The 13,317-nt window shown below is 37.6% G+C and overlaps 1 non-coding gene across 1 annotated transcript; it reads right to left on the reverse strand.

The window, feature by feature from the left end:
• Nucleotides 1–542: 542 nt before the first annotated feature.
• Nucleotides 543–649, reverse strand: LOC142170019 (small nucleolar RNA R71). The gene has a single exon (XR_012699638.1). It is a non-coding gene; the product is annotated as a small nucleolar RNA R71 (small nucleolar RNA).
• Between the last annotated feature and the right edge of the window lie 12,668 nt (nucleotides 650–13,317).

Below are 13,317 nucleotides of genomic sequence, written 5' to 3' on the forward strand. Positions count from 1 at the left end.
CTACTTAGTATTATAGTTTAGTATAATTAAACTCTTGAACTCGAATTGGCTCGACTGAATAACAATCCTTGGTGAATTTAGTGGGTAGTTGATACAAGTCTATGTGGGTTCTACACTCGACTTATCATTTTATTACTTGTACGATCACGTATACTTGCGTGTGCATTTGGGAGCAACATAGGGTTGTTCAGGAGGTGGCGATGCCCAGTATTGCTAATATCACCTCCAGCATTGTGAAGCCAAGAAAAAAACTGGTCACTTTGAGCAAACAGAGCATGATCCAGCTACTACATGCGAATGGACAGTTAATGGGTCTTCCACACGAGGATCCACAACAGCACATCCTGAACTTCTTGGATATTAGTGATACCTATATCACCTACGGAGTCACTCCAGACTATGTGAGGCTCACACTTTTCCCGTTCTCTCTGTTGGGCGAAGTAAAGCGATGGCTGAAGACAGAATCAGCTAATTCTATTAAATCGTGGAACGATCTGGCAAGTAAATTTTTGGCAAGGTTCTTCCCTTCAGGCAAAACTGCAAAGATCAGAAGTGAGATAGTTGCCTTCAAACAGAAAATGGGGGAGTCTTTACACTCAACTTGGGAGAGGTTTAAGGGGCTGCTCAGAGATTGTTCTCATCATAATTAGACAAACAAAGTGTTAGCTCTCCATTTCATAGAAGGGCTACATCCTGAGACAAAGATTGTGGTAGATGCTGCAGCCGGAGGTCAAGTGTTGGAGAAAAGCTTTGATGAGATATATGCATTATTGAACAAATTCTCCAAAAGTAATCCCGATTGGCAAGCAGAGATGGGAAGACACACAGTGCAAAAATCTGCAGGGGTTCTCGAGTTAGATGTCATCTCTGCATTATCAGCACAGATTTCTTGCTTTAATCCACCACTAGCGGCAAAAGTTTCTTGATATTTTGAAGCAAGTGCAAATCAATATTCCACTGGTAGACATCCTGCAAGAAGTGCCCAAATATTCAAAGTACATCAAGGACATAGTGGCAAATAAAAGGAGGTTGATTGAATTCGAGACTGTGGCACTCACTGAGAAATGTAGCTCTAGAATCCAAAGCAAGCTACCTCAGAAATTGAAGGATCAGGTAGTTTCACTATCCAAATCTCGATTGGTAAGCATGAAGTCGGGCGAGCTTTGTGTGATCTTGGAGCGAGCATCAATTTGATGCCGCTATCTATGTTCAGACAGTTGGAGTTGGGTGAGCCATACCAACAATGGTAATCGTACAGTTGGTTGATCGCCCTTGCTCATCCTGCATAAGTGATTAAAGGTGTGTTAGTTCAAGTGGGTTCTTTCATATTCCTTACTGAATTCATTATCTTGGACTACGAGACTGATCAGGAAGTCCCATTTATTTTGGGGCATCCATTCTTAGCCATGGGTCGAGCTATTATTGATGTATGCGAAGGAAAGATGACGATGAGAGTCAGTGATCGAGTGGAGGTATTCAATGTGTATAAAGCACTCAGATTGCCAGCCCACTATGAAGATCTATCCATGATTTCTATGATGGAAAGTGATGCTACGTCATTGGTGCCTTATATGAGCCCCATAGATCCTCTTGAACGAGCTTTGATTGGGGATGAAGAAGACATCGAGGATGAGATGATGGAAGAAATTGAGCAAGTACTTGACATGTCTTGCTGTTATATCCATGGGTTTGGGAGATTTGAGGAGTTGGACAGGCATGTCACTCTGACCCCTCCTAAGCTATCTATTGAAGAAGCTCCAAAGATAGAACTTAAGCCCCTTTCAACGCATCTGCGCTATGCTTATTTGGAGAACTCTGAGACATTGCCATTGATTATCTCATCCAGCTTGACTAATGCACAAGAAAAAAAATACTCAAAGTACTTCGCGAACATAAAAAGGCTATTGAGTGGATAATTGCTATCATCAAGGGAATCAGTCCATCGTTTTGCATGCATAAAATCTTTCTGGAAGATGGACACCGCCCCTGTGTTGAGCACCAAAGGAGATTAAATCCCATTATAAAAGAAGTCGTGAAAAAGGAAGTAATCAAGTGGCTCGATGCAGGTATCATCCTTCCTATCTCTGACAGCAACTGGGTAAGCCCAGTGCAATGTGTGCCTAAAAAAAGGGGGATGACTGTGGTAGAGAATGCGAAAAATAAGCTAATTCCTACTCGCACTGTAATGAGGTGGAGAGTTTGCATTGATTACATAAGGCTCAACAAAGCAACCCGGAAGGACCATTTCCCACTTCCATTCATTGATCAAATGTTGGACAGATTGGCAGGGTATGAGTATTATTGCTTTCTTGATAGTTATTCGGGTACAACCAGATTGTCATATGCCCAAAGGATCAGGAGAAGACCATTTTTACTTGTCCTTATGGCACTTTTTCCTTCAAGTGTATGCCGTTTGTTCTTTGTAACGCACCAGCCACTTTTCAGAGATGCATGATGGCTATTTTCACCGATATGGTGGAAAAATTTGTGGAAGTCTTTATGGATGATTTTTCAGTCTTTGGATCTTCTTATGACGACTGTTTGAAGAATTTGAGCAAGGTGTTAGATGGTTATGAAGAAACAAATCTAGTGTTGAACTGGGAAAAGTTTCATTATGGTGCAGGAAGGTATCGTGTTGGGTCACAGAGTGACTAGAAGCAGCATTGAAATTGATAAGGCAAAGGTGGAGGCGGTTGAAAATTACCTCCACCCATTTTCGTGAATGGTGTCCGGAGTTTCTTGGGACACGCGGGGTTCTATCGGCGCTTTATAAAGGATTTTTAAAACATTTTTGCTCCTTTGTGGAGGTTGCTTGAAAAGGACGTAACATTCAATTTTGATGACGCCTGCCTGAAGGCATTTGAAGAGCTCAAAAAGAAGTTGGTGGCTGCCCCCATTATTGCGGCACCAGATTGGTCCTTACCATTTGAACTTATGTGTGATGCAAGTGACCATTCTATTGGAGCAGTGCTAGGCCAGAGGAAGGACAAGATATTTTATTCCATGTACTATGCGAGTAAGACTCTTGATGATGCACAACTGAATTACACCACCACTAAAAAGAAGTTATTAGCCGCTGTGTGGTCCTTTGAAAAGTTTCGGGCATACTTGGTGGGAACAAAAGTCATAGTCCATACCGATCATGCAACAATCAGGTATCTATTTACAAAAAATTAATCTAAGGCTAGACTGATGCACTGGGTTTTATTGTTGCAACAATTTGATGTAGAAATACGAGATCAAAAGGGCATAGAGAACGAAGTAGCTGACCATCTATAAAGGCTAGAAAATCATGACCACGTAGAGGAGGGTGGAGAAATTAAAGAGGCAATTCCTTATGAGCAACTTTTTGCTATCACCCAAGACCCTTCCCCATGGTACGCGAACTATGTGAACTATCTTGTGAGTGGGGTACTTCATCCTGAAATTGAATCTGAAGCTAGAAAGAGGTTTTTACATGATGTGAACTTCTACTACTGGGATGAGCCATACTTGTACAAGCAGTGTGCTGATGAGGAGATTTATTCCAGTAAATGAGGTGGAATTAGATTTATATGATTGTCATGCATCACCTTATGGGGGCCATCGTGGAGGTGATAGAACAGCTGCAAAGGTATTACAATCCAGTTTATTTTGGCCAACATTATTCAAGGATGCACATGTATTTGTAAAGAAGTGTGACCAGTGTCAAAGAACAGGAACAATCACAAAGAGGCATGAGATGCCTTTAATAACATCCTGGAGGTCGAGATTTTTTATGTGTGGGGGATAGATTTTATGGGACTATTCCCATTATGCTAGCAGTTGACTACGTGTCAAAATGGGTAGAGGCGATCACATTGCCAACAAATGATGCCATGGTGGTAGCTGCATTTGTGAAAAAGAGCATATTCTCGAGGTTTGGGATTCCACGTGCCTTGATTAGTGATGAAGGGACACATTTTTGCAATTGGTTTTTGAATAACCTTCTACCTAAATATGGAGTCCGCCATAGAGTTGCTACGGCATATCATCCGCAAACAAGTGGACAAGTTGAGGTGTCTAACAGAGAAATAAAGCAAATCTTAGAGAAGACGGTGAGTGTGAATAGGAAGGATTGGGCTGCAATGTTAGATGATTCCTTGTGGGCATATAGAACTGCATACAAAAGGCCAATTAGGGCATCGCCGAATAAGCTCGTTTATGGGAAGGCATGTCACTTGCCTGTTGAACTTGAACACAAAGCGTACTGGGCCATTAAAAAGTTGAATATGGACCTTGAAGTCGCGGGTCATGTGAAGAGACTCTTGCAGTTGAATGAGTTAGATGAGTTCATACTGCACTCTTATGAAAATGCTAAGCTTTACAAAGAGAAAACGAAAAGATGACATGACAAGCATATCAAGCCACATCACTCCGAGCCAGGCCAATAGGTATTATTGTTCAATTCTAGGCTCAAGTGGTTTCCTGGGAAGTTAAAATCAAGATGGTTAGGCCCGTTTGAGGTGGTGAGAGTCATTCACTATGGTGCAATTGAGTTGTGTGCTTTAAATGGTGAAAGAAAATTTTTAGTGAATGGACAAAGAGTCAAGCACTATTGGGGAGGAATAATTGATCGTGAGACGACCAGTGTTGTACTCGCTGATGAGTAAGCGAGGCTTGCATCATGCCGCGACGTTAAATCAGGCGCTTGTTGGGAGACAACCCAGCTTTACTGCTTTCTTTTGTTTTTATTTTTTTATTATATTATTTTTGTAGTGGTTATTTTGATGTTGTAAGATTATAAGCATAGGAAGAAAAGCCATTGGAAGGGTGCAAAAAGCGAGCTAGATGGTGAGAACTAAGTGTGGGGTTCCCACACAAAGGACCATACTTGGGGAAAGTCTGAGTACCCCGTGAGCTGCTAATTCTTCGATATTTGGCCTATCAGGGAGTCTCTTTCTTGTTATTTATAGTGTGCATTGAGGACATTGCACAATTTTAAGTGTAGGGTGAGGAGATTGTCTGGGTGATTTTCTATGCCATCCTAGCCTAATTGTAGTATTCCTTCTTAGTATAGTGATGCAAAAAAAATGACGAAAATTGAGAAACAAAAAAAAATCAGAAAATTTGGACTTTTCCCGATGATGGATTTTGTGGACAACTTTCTTGAGGGATTAAAGTCCAATAAATGTTTTTTTTGTAGGTAGTGTAATAATTTCCCCTTGGTTTTTCTTTGTGTCGCGGTTCTTTTCTAAGGATTTTGTTTGAACCGGGTGTAGTTAGTTGTATTTATTTTTAGGAGTAGGAGCCAGTGTGTTGTGATTAGAATTGAGGTGATATCTCTTGACTTTGTTATGCCTTGAGAATAGTGAGCACTTTGGTTGTGACCCTTAGGCTCAGTTTTTGACTCTTGTATAAGTACCTTAAATTATATGATCTTAACTTTGTTTAATTGTTTTGACTAGAATGTCTTGATGAGTCCAATCCTGAGTGAGTTATGTGCTATGTGTGTGTGAGGTTTGTGTGTTATTCTGTGCATTGCATTTGATAACTAGAACTTGCCCCGCGTATTTGTAAAACGAATTAGTAGTTTCGGTCACTCTAGGAAGTGATATAGGCATTTCTTTATTGAGCCAGTCATATGCTTTTACACACCTAATTGTTATATATCGTAGTTAACCTTTTTGAGTTTGTAATCTTTTTTCTTTGGCAACCACATTACAAGCCTTACCCATTTGTTTGAATTAACCATCTATTTGAACTTTTTTACCTCTTATGAGCACTTAAAATTGTTATGAACTTTGTAAAAGTTTAAAGTGTGTGGTGGTTGGTTTGGCTTTTGAGTGAAACTAATGAAATAAGGAGAAAGGTGCATTATTTTAAAAAAGTAAGAGCCACTTGAATTGAAAAAGAAAAGAAAGAAAAATAGTTGTATTGTTGTGAAAAATATTCCTTGAAAGTGGTAACTCTTGATGTAATTATGCTTAAAGAAGTAGGAAGTTGATGTATATTGATATGAACGTGGAGGTATGGTTTGACATAAGTGTGGGGTTTTAAATGTTAAAGTGTATGTATTAAAGTGCTTAGGGAGGTGTAGTCACTCTTATATCTAAATGTATCCTACCCGTCCCGCAACCTACATTACAACCAATTAAAGTCATACTTGATCTTAGACTGAATGAGCTCGATTAGTAGAGCAGTACATTACGGGCAAGCCTATGGTGCATCTTTTGTGGCATATGAATGTTGTTTGTGAGAGTGAGAGAATTCTTTCTATCTTGAGTCCTAATTATTCTTAAATTTTATTGAGTGTGGAACTACTCTCTTTTATTGTGTGAGGGCACTTTATTCATAAAGGAAGGGTAATGATTGAACTCTACGTTAGAGTAAGTGAGAGGGTTGTGAAACATGTGGGGTGCTTGTGAGTCAAATCTTGAGGTGATGATGTTACACTATTGTGCTTAGTCTATTTTAAATATTCTTGGTGTAATGAGTTAGGAGGATTGTTTAAAAAGGTTGTGTCTATATAAAGTGTAGTTTGATTGCTCGAAGACGAGCAATGAATTAAGTGTGGGGTATTGATGGTAGGCTATAATTGCGTATTTTAATCGCTATTGTTTTGCACTTATTGTGTGTTTTATGCCTTATAGGCGCGATTCTGAGTTATGTAGATGTTGTGTAACTAATTCGAGCTATGTGGAGCCTTGAAGTCTGAGTAAAAGCCCAAGGGACTAAGCCGGGATAGTGTTCGGGGGTCGAGTATCAATTCTGGACGTCAAAATTCAAGGAAGAAGCAACTGCTGAAGAAATGCACTAGTGTGAGGCACTGTGCGACGCATTAGTGCAAATTTATGTCAAAAATTTCCAGATTTCAGAGACTGGGTTTTTTGTGGTTTAACAGGAAAAAGCATTAGTGCGGCGCACTGGGCGACACACAGTGCGACGCATGGAAAGCATTAAGTTTGCAAGTTTTCCTATTTCGGCTAGGAAAGGGAGATTTCGTCTAGGTCCGACCCTACTTGGTATAAATACCTGGAAAAATGTTATTTTCTGGACTTTTGACACACTTTAGAACTAGAGACACACGAGGAACATTCGGGAGCAAGGATATCTAAGATTTCTTCATCTTTTCTTTGTATTTTTAATATCCAACACTTATGAATTTGTTTGATACTATAATGAGTGGCTAAAACCCATAGTTCTGGGGTTGTGGTTTAGCTATGAATATTATTATTTAACGTTGAGTTAACCTTGATTACAATTCACCAATATATGATTGGTTCTTCAATTCTATGATTAATTGCTTAATTGTCTAGCCAACAGTTATGTTCTATTGACTATCTATGCTATGCTTGGGAAAGCCATGATTAGATTAGAGAAGAGTTGAAGAGAGCACGATCTAACTCTGAGGGGAGGCGACTTTGTGATTAGGATAGGAATATACCTAGTCACCGTGCTTAATTAAATATTGTAATCTTAATGCGTTCTTAATAGATTGATTTCATAGGAATATAGGCGTTAATCTATTTTGAATAGGCGAGTAGTACTTCGGGAGAAGGTTATGAGAGCAATTGTTCGATTAATTAGCAATCATGAGTGAATTGTATGAAAGGGAGTGTTAACTAGAACACAATAGGATTGGTGAATCGATCACAACCTTGGAATATTGTCTCTACTGAATACACAATAACTGTTTTGCTGCTTGATAATTTAGTTACTACTTAGAATTATAGTTTAGTATAATTAAACTCTTGAACTCGAATTGGCTCGACTAAATAACAATCTTGGTGAATTTAGTGGGTAGTTGATACAAGTCTTTGTGGGTTCGACACTCGACTTATCATTTTATTACTTGTACGACCACGTATACTTGCGTGTGCATTTGGGAGCAACAACTTCTATCCCAGAGACAAACTTTTACATTAACTACATTGTTAATAGATGAAGTAGTCGAAATTTTTATCAAACAAGCGAAGAAAAAAAGTCCAAATAAGAACTGCTTTCGGAAACCGATGTGGTACAATAAGTAAGTTAAGATCGCACTAAACTGCTTCTTTTTAGGTAGTTGTTAATGAGATTTGTTTCTAAATAGTAAATCAATTTTAATATTGGAGACCTATTACAATTAATCAATCTAGACACCGTCATTAATGAATCTTAAAATAAGAAGAATAACAACATGGATCATTAAGGCTTAACTAAAGTAAATTTTTACATCACAAAAAAAAGGGTATTATTGTATTCTTAACGTGATTTTACAACTTTAATCTCTAACTATGTGATTCCAAATAGTTTCGTTTTGTCCTGTGATTGCGTCAAAACCTTATTGATGAGTTTAATATACTCTTTTTTTTATAAGGTTAATGAGTTTATTGCACTATATGTTATATTCTGTTATTTTATTATTTTAAGGAACTGTTTATTAAAATCCGCTCATATCCATGATTAGTTTTATAGTATATATTGAATTAAAAGTTTTTTATTTATGGTACGCGTTAAAATATTTGACAAATGATATTCGTGCATCGCACGAACATAGAAACTAGTATAACTTAAATAGTTGGATGAAAACCGGTTACCCCATTAGAATTTTTATTTTTAGTTTTGGTTCGAACTGGCCCACTAAATTTTCATAAGCCACAGCATCATTGTTATTCACACGCCCCAAATAAATGTATTATAGCATGATCGTTTCTTGCTCAAGCACCCTATAAAAGCAAGTAAAACCACAACTAACTTAAAACACCAAAAGTTTTTGCTTTGGCTGGCCCCTCAAACGTACATATAAATATATCTGATCAAACAAGTAATAAATGGTGAAGATTATCTGTAATAATCCTGAAAATTTTGCTAAGCTTATGAGTCTTTTATGTGCAGTCACAGCCCAAATTTAGGTGGGACATGATTGGCTAACCTAAACTATATGCCGATCGAGTGAATCCTCATTTTATCTGTTATGTTATTATATTTACTGAATTAATTGAAAAATATATATAATATAAACAATAGCTGAAATATCTGATTATATATGTATGTGGTAATGATATACGAGATGTGAATCCACAAAGAAAATGCTAGAGATGTAAATGTAACTGAACAATATCCATTAGGCTAAGTCATGAGCTTTTAAAGAACACTGAAACTCTGATATACATAATATCTTCAAAGTATACTCAGGAATACTAAAGCAACTGTAAACAAACTAATAAGGGAAGTTTTCCACTGAGTGACTAGCGGAAGAGTACTAGATATGGATACTAGTCTAACTGGTGACAATGTTACCTATTGGCTGCATCCAAAAAGGAAGCAGACCCTTTCGGACTGAGTACATCGCCACAGTACTCAGTAAATCTCATTGATTACCTTATAAATAGTGGTGTAAGACTTACTGTTTCTGGAGGCTTTTAGCAATGCCCTATCTTATCAGTCTAGCCAAAATTTTCATTCCTATATTCTAGTGTCTATTTCGATCGAGGACATTACATTACGTACCGTGTATACTTTCAGGATTTTCGATCTTCCCAATTACAGCTCAAACCAGCTAGACAAATTAAATAGCAAGTGATCATTAGCTTGTACAAGTCTCAAATTTCTGCCAAAATACCATTAATCAAACTTTTGTTTTTTCATTTTAATATATTTTCTTATGCCAGTGAGTTATCTTACATCTCAGTTATATAAACCAGACACAAAATAAGAGTCTAAGCAGCAAATTAATTTCTCAGTTTTGTGTAAACTCGTCTTTAGTCTTATAATCATGAACTCTTCTACACAAGCAGCAATTCCATTTATTAAGTCTTTTATGTTTCTTCTCATACTTGTACCAGCTTCAGAAGCTGCTATCACTTGTGGCACTACAATTATGATATTTTATACTTCAATACCACATGAGAGGTTGATTTGTGTGGTGTCCAATTTTCGCTTGCACTGAATTATAGAAGGACATGGTTCTTCTATGCATTCCTTAAACTACAACTGGAATAAATAATGTAAAAAGCAAAGAACACAAGTATTTTTATGTGGAAAACAACCGACACAAAAGGTAAAAAAAAAAATACGACCTACTTCCCATTAGAATTTTTCCCAAGTTAACTCTAACTTGAACAATAAAACCCGAGTTTACAACCTCTTGCAAACCTAAGGATTAACTCTAACCCTTGTAGCAACATGCCACATGTTGTTGCGTCTACTTCAAGTTAACTCTAACTTAAATAATACAACTCATGTACCAAGTATAATTTTCTTCTACTACAATTGAACTACAATTAAAGACAGACATATGGAACTGGTTCTTCAATCTGGTTCATGTAGCTTCAGGTTCGCACTCTTGAAACTCACAGAAATTGTTCACAAAATGCCTTTCTTTTTTTATCTCAATTCTTGCTTAACTTCAGTATGTGTGCAATCCTGTAAAAGAGAACACAACTAATATTTATAGAGTTAGTAGAATCAGGATTAACAAGAAATCTGATGCTTTACTCTTCCTTGATGGAAGAGTTCTAGTTAAGTTCAACCTCTAGCTCTTTCCTTATATTGGATAGAATTCTCTTCCAAGTAAGGAGTCCTACTCCTTATCAAATATGCAATCTTTTCGTTCAGAAATTATCAGAAATAAGCACTTATATTTATCCCTTACACGTGCATGCATTTATTTGATTCTGAATGTAACCTATGTACAGTGTCTATGGACCTGGTTCATGCATGTGTTCATTTATCAATCATCAAAACCCAAATCGCTCATGTCAATAAATTCCTCCTTTTTGATGATGACAAACTCTATGCTTTTCAGAAGCATGGAACGTGTTTCAACTCAACTCAACATCAAACACAATGTCAGAAAACTTTCCATTTAAAGTCATAAATTATCAAGAACCAGGTTCATTAAGTTATAAACGTCACAGTCCAAAGCAAAAGTACACCTTATCTTCCCCATTTTGGCATCATTGAAAATTGCATAATTAAGTCAAGTAACCAAATTTTAACAAATATCACTCAAAGTCACCAGGGCTACTTCAAATGCACTCATGGATTCAATTTTATCTTTTTCAATCTAAGGATATTAGCCATCTATTTTAGAAATATCAACAAATAATTAGATCATAATCAGTGAATTTCATTGATTCATATTTTAATGATTCGGCCAGTCGTTTTGTATATTGTAGCTTTGTTCCCCTGTTTATTACCTTTTCTATATTCATTTATGGTTATGTGACTTGTCGGGGTGGTTGAATTGATTTCGAAAAGGTTTCGGGATGAATTGGGACACTTAGCCTCAAAGTTAGAAGTTTAAGTTGGAAGAGTTGATCGGAGTTTGACTTTTGTGTATACGACTCCGAAATAGAGTTTTGATGATTTCGATAGCTTTGTATGGTAATTTGGGACTTAGGCGTATGTCCGGATGTTGATTCGTAGGTTCGTAGGTTGATTTGGTACTTTTTGGCAAAAATTAGAAAGTTAAAGATTTGGAAAGTTGAAAGGTTTGATCGAGGGTTGCCTTTATTGACATCGGGTTTGGATTGAGATTTTGGGAGTTGTTATAGTTCAGTTATGTCATTTCGGACTTGCATGCAAAATTTGAGCTCATTTGGAGTTGGTTTGATATGATTCGCCATTAGTTTTAGAAGTTGAATGTTCATTAGGGCATTAGACTTGAATCGGAGTGCGATTCGTAGTTTTGATGTTATTTGGTGTGATTTAAGGTCTCGAGTAGGTTATTTTTGTATTTTGGGACTTGATGGTATGTTCGTACGGGGCCTCGGGTGTGTTTCAAATTGAGTTCGGACCAATTGGAGGCTTAGAAGATTTGCTGAAGACTGTTGAAGTCTGGTGCTTTCGCACCTGCGATATTTGGGCCGCAGGTGCGGCTCCATAGAAGCGGTTGTATAGCTGCAGGTGCGAGTATGGGATTGGTGAGCTGGGTCCACAGGTGCGGATAAGTGTGTGTCGGTGCGCAACCGCATAAGCGGACAATGCTTCGCAGATGCGGATTTTGGACTGATGGCGAAGAATCGCAGGTGCGGTGACTTTTGCGCAGAAGCGGGAGTGCAGGTGCGCCCTTTGGCCCGTAGAAGCAGAAGTGTTGGGCCGTAAGTGTAAGCCGGATTTGCAATAACTTTTTCATAGATGTGACTGATAGCCCGCAGATGCGAAATGCCTGGACAGAAATTGGCTGGAACGAGGATTTTATTTCATTTTTCACTTTTTAAGTTAGAGATCTCGGTTTTGGGAGAATTTGGAGGGGATTTTCAATGTTTGGATAGGGGTAAGTATTTTTTACTCGGATTTTTTTATTATTCACGATTCCATCTTTATTTTTATCATTTAATTAGTGATTTGAATTGGAAAAATTAGGGATCTTTGTAAAACATTTCCTAAAGTGTAAAATGAGGATATGAAGGTCGATTTGAGGTCGGAATTGGATGGTTTTGGTATGGTTGGACTCGTATCGGAATGGGTGTTCGGAATTTGAGAGTTTGGTCAGGTTCCAAGATGAGGGCCTGGGGTTGACTCTTTGAATTTGATTGAAGATCGAATCTTTATTATCCAATTCGAGCCCTCCATAGTTGGATTTGCGCGAGAAGGGCTTATTAGTGGATTAATTTAGCTTATTTGAGGTAAGTATCTTGTATAACTTTGTGTGGGAGAAACTACCCCTTAGGATTTGGGTTGTTTGTACTATTCAGATTATTTGGAAGACATGTACATGAGGTGACGAGTGTGTACACGGGCTTATATGTGGTACTTGACCGGTTTAGATTCGTAGGTTACTTATAAGCACTTAATTGAAGTTATTATTATTTGTTCTATCTTTAGTTCTTAATTTTATTCACACATGCTTTAATTGAAATTGTCATTATATGCCCTAGTTTTCATCGTTAAGTTAATCTTATTTGTATTTACTTGTAGTAGTTGTTACATGACATTTCTTCTATTGGTGGGTTATTCACATGCATTTAGACATAGTCACTATTTCATGCTATCTCTTTCATTGTTAAGCTTATATCATGTGCTTGAATTGGAAGTTGCCATTTCATGGGATATCTTTCCTTATTGAGTTGTTTCTCATCCTTTTTGTTGCTATTGAGATTCTTGTACATATTGTGGTTGATACTTGGGCTATATGATGTGGTGACATTGGTATAGTTGATTTTAAAAATGTTCAGACATATGGGCACGTGTGGTGCGAGTTAATTATTGTGTTGTGATATTGATGCGCATGCGGCGGTATAAGGATAGGGGTTGATATGAATGCAATGAGATAAGGTGAAATTTATACGCGTGTTGCTTGTAAGGGAATTACTTGAAGCCACACGGTGAGATAAGGGGGCTAAAACACGTGTAGCTATTTCGAAAAAG

Source organism: Nicotiana tabacum, chromosome 15 (genome assembly GCF_000715075.1).
Source record: "Nicotiana tabacum cultivar K326 chromosome 15, ASM71507v2, whole genome shotgun sequence".
In the NCBI taxonomy this organism is placed as follows: domain Eukaryota; kingdom Viridiplantae; phylum Streptophyta; class Magnoliopsida; order Solanales; family Solanaceae; genus Nicotiana; species Nicotiana tabacum.